This window comes from Myotis davidii, unplaced genomic scaffold (genome assembly GCF_000327345.1).
Source record: "Myotis davidii unplaced genomic scaffold, ASM32734v1 scaffold568, whole genome shotgun sequence".
NCBI lineage: Eukaryota > Metazoa > Chordata > Mammalia > Chiroptera > Vespertilionidae > Myotis > Myotis davidii.
The window spans coordinates 519,184-523,292 of NW_006299372.1; the positions used below are offsets into that span (position 1 = coordinate 519,184).

Sequence of the window (4,109 nt, forward strand, 5' to 3'; positions counted from 1 at the left end):
AAGAAAGCACAGATATTGGATCCATGAACTTTAGAGTAGTGCTCTATTACACCTTTGGGAGTAGTGTGTGTGTGTTTTTTTAAATTCCATGAAACTCTTTGAGCATATACTATGGACCAGATATACTTGTAAGTGTTAAGAATGTGTCACTGAACAAAATTAACAAAATTTTTGCTCTTATAGAATTTCTATTCTGGGGTACAGCGTACACAAAACAAATACGTAAATATAAATCTGTGAATTGGTTAAAAAGTCTGAAGACAAAATTTAAAAGAGTAAAAGTGTAAAATGACAGGAGAGTTGTAATTTTAGAACTTTGTGAGACCAGTTATTGCTAGTAAGCTACCCAAATATAGTGCGTTAAAACACACACCCACACACACACACACACACACACACACACGTTATCACACAGTTTCCATGGGTCAGAAGTTTGGGCATGGCTTAACTGATGTTTTCATCAGGATTTCACAAGCTTTAATCATGCTTCCAGCCAGACTATGTTCCTTATCTGAAGCTCATGATTGCTTTCTAAGCTTGGGAGGTTGTTGGCAACATTTTGTTTTTTTGTGATTGTCGGACTGAGGTACCCGTTTTCTTCCTGTCTGTCCACTAAATTCTGCTCTGAGCTCCTAGAGGACCCCCAGAGTTCCCCTCCACGTGGTCCTCTCACAATACAGTAGCTTGCTTTTCTGGGTCAGCAGGGCAACTGCACTCTGACTCTGTCTCTGACTTCTAGGCCCTCTTTTAAAGGCTTCACCTGCTTTAGTCAGGACCACCAGGATGATCTCCGTTTCATTAAGTCAGTTGGTTAGGGGTCTTAATTACATCTCCAGAATCCCTTCATCTTTGCCAGATGATGTAACTTAATCACCAGAGAGATTCTGTTTAGCTGCAAGCTGATCTATTCCATTTTTTGAGCCATGTTCTGTTATTGTGTAGCAGCAAGTCACAGGTTCTTCCATATATAAGGAGAAGTTAATATTTTAAGAGTAAGGATCATTAGGTGGTTATGTTAACATTCTGTGCATGACAAAGCTATTAAGACATACCTATGAGAGGACAGTGTGGAGCAGGGTAATGACAGTGAGACTGATAAAGAGTGGTTGAGCAGATGATATTTGTGGTCAGCTGGAGGTCTGGTGTAAGAAGGGGAGAGGAGTCAAAGGGTGGCACTTTTTAAAAAATTATCTTTGACTTTGAATAGGAATAGTTCTGTAAGAGCTGGGGTTGGGTAGCACTAGAGAATATCAAAATAATAGTTGATTGTATGTTGTATATAAAATGCCTATTAAAATTCCAAGAAAAAAAATGACAAGAAACCAGTTGCATATTTGAGTCTCTAGAGAAGCAGTCTAGGCAGGAACTAAAAGTTCAGTAGTCATCAACATGTACATGGTATTTAAAGCGATGAGACTAGAAGATAAACTCTAGGGAGAGGATAGAGATTAGAACCTAAGTTATGTTGGAGCTGTCTAACATTTCTAAGTTGGTAAAATGAGTAAAAACAACCAGAAAGTAATTGAAATAAATCTGTGCAGATTAGGTGGGAAGCTTAAGAAGCACTAGAAATGCTCCATTTCTGTCTATCACTGTGCCAAAGGGTACTCAGTAACTGATAGATGATGGTGATGACAAAGATATTTTGGGCAAAGCTATTTAATAGCTTTTTATTCTGAGAATGGATGTGACTTCTTAAAATAATGCTTATGTTACCTATATTGAAAATGTATTTATCTTTTTTATTAATTGTGAATAGAGAAGTTAGAAATAGAACTATGTCTTAATAAGATGAATCATCTAGATATAAAATGAAAGATCCCATCGTTTATCCTAGAATTTAAAGATGTCAGATACTTTAAATGCATTTAAGGGAATCAGGCAGTCTGAGGAAATTACCCAGATGTTTAAATCCAGCAAATGTGGAGATGAATCCAAAATGTTTCTAATTGTGGGGTGGTGCATGCTCCTTTGCATGTTTGAAACTCAAGCCCCTCATGAGTCTCAGTTTTTAGTTATTTTAGGATTTTATGAAATAAAGAAGCTAAAATATCAGTTCATGGATATTGGGTTTCTTTTAGAATAATGTTAACATTTTATTAAAGAGGAAGATTAGAAAAGATAAAAATATATATAAATGATGGTATATGATGTTCAATTACATTATTCCATATTTGCATAATAATTTTATAGCTCTAATTACTGTAGAACTTCCCATGGGCATGGTGACATGTTTATATAAAATGAAAGATGGGTTGTGTTTAAGTGGGCAAAAATTGTAGGGGAGTTTGTGTGTGAGAGAGAGTGGAAAGGACACATATTTTGCTAAGATTATACATACTAGCCATTTCTCTTAACATAAATTTTACTATAAAGCTTATAGTATTTTAATACCTAAAAAATGAAGGCAAACATCATGATGATATAATTTTAATATCAGTAACTGATATATAAGAAAGAAAATCACTATCACTTTTGACTATTGACTATAAGAAAAAAAATAGTCAAATATGCTAAATCTGGTTCACAACACTAATTTTAAATTAATAATACTAAATAATCACATCTAAAAGATAAATTTGCAATGTTTACTGTTAACTCCCCTAACTTTAATATGGGACATTTTAAATGGATTATTGTGAGGATCTTTAATAGTCTAGATAGATGATCAGTAATTACTAATAGATCATTTTCACCTCACTAGAGGAACCATCAAGTTCTGGCATCTTTTGGATCTACTTGGATAAAGGATTTTAGATGCTGAACTTTTTTTGATTGAGAAACATACCAAGAGCTCTCTTAAGGAGAACTCAGTGGTTAAAATCTGATACATGGCACTTCCTATGTACAAGGTGCTGTTCTAAATCCTTTAGTTTTATAAGCTTGTTTAATTCTCACAATGGCATTATGAGGATTCTTTTTATCCTCATTTTAGAGCTAAGGAAAATGATGGTAGAGAAGTTATATAACTTGTCCAAGATCACACCGCTAACAAGGGAAGATCACTATGCAATCTCAAGCTTCAGGCTAGAAATGAGGCCAGGAACGCAGTCTCTTACAAGAGTGAACCATGGACTTTGGGTGATTATGATCTGTAAATGTAGGTTCATCAATCATAACAATTGTACCACTCTGGTTGGGGATGTTGATATTAGGGATAGCTTTGCTTGTGTGGATTCAGGCGGTTTATGGGAAATCTCTGTACTTTCCCCCCAATTTTGCTGCAAACCTAAAACTGCTCAAAAACAATGCAGTCTTAGGGATAAGGGTTAGCTACCTAGCTTAATTAGGCAGACATGAAGTGGGGGAAGGGGGTGTCCAGGAAGAATGGGGGCATTTCTGGCCTGAGCAATTAAAGCAGCTCTGACCTGAGCAGCTGGGAGAGCCATAAGAGGTAATAAAACACCTCCAGCCAGGCAACTGAGAGAGAGGTTCCATGGGAGAGGAATGCATAGATGGGGGCTTGGAGACACCAAAATTCCTAACTTACTTGTGCAAATGATAGAGAAATGCCACAGATAAGCGGGGAGAAAGACATACATTCACAGAGGATAAAGAAAATTCACAGGATATTGGGAAGAAGGAAACATATTTCACAGAGGATAGAGGAATGTTGCAAGATAAGGAGAGAGAAATAGGGGGGCACCACTTGGGCTTTGAGCTTTGAACCAAATACTGTGTAGCAGAATGATCAATGAGGGAAGTATGGGGGTCCCAAATTAAGGAAAGGGACCAATTAGAAAAGGTCATGTTAAGACAAAGAGCTACAGCCTTTATAAACCAGAGACAAAGAGACTCAGTAGATTCAGATTATTTAAAACCCATCTTATTAAGAAATTTTACCTAAAATATTCATAGATTCTTAGATCAATAATAACAAAACAATCCGGTAATTTTTAGATGATTTTTATGTCATATATATAAAATATAATTTTAAAATGTATGGAATATTTAGATGCTTTTTATTTAAAGTGGAAATGAGTAATTGATAGGAGCATGGTGGAGTTGTTCATTGAAGGCTTTTCAGAGGAGGGAAGCTTAAGCCAAGCTTTAAAGATGGCATGTAAAATAAATAAGGGCAGAACACTGGAAAGACATTCTGGAAAAAT

At 35.8% G+C, this 4,109-nt stretch overlaps 1 long non-coding RNA gene across 1 annotated transcript in view; it reads left to right on the top strand.

The window, feature by feature from the left end:
• The window catches only part of LOC107184846, a 13,273-nt gene extending 9,462 nt beyond the window's left edge, over positions 1–3,811 (top strand). The window contains exon 3 of the long non-coding RNA XR_001515745.1: positions 3,801–3,811. This is a non-coding gene — a long non-coding RNA (uncharacterized LOC107184846). The remainder of the gene's footprint in view (positions 1–3,800) is intronic.
• Positions 3,812–4,109: the final 298 nt, after the last annotated feature.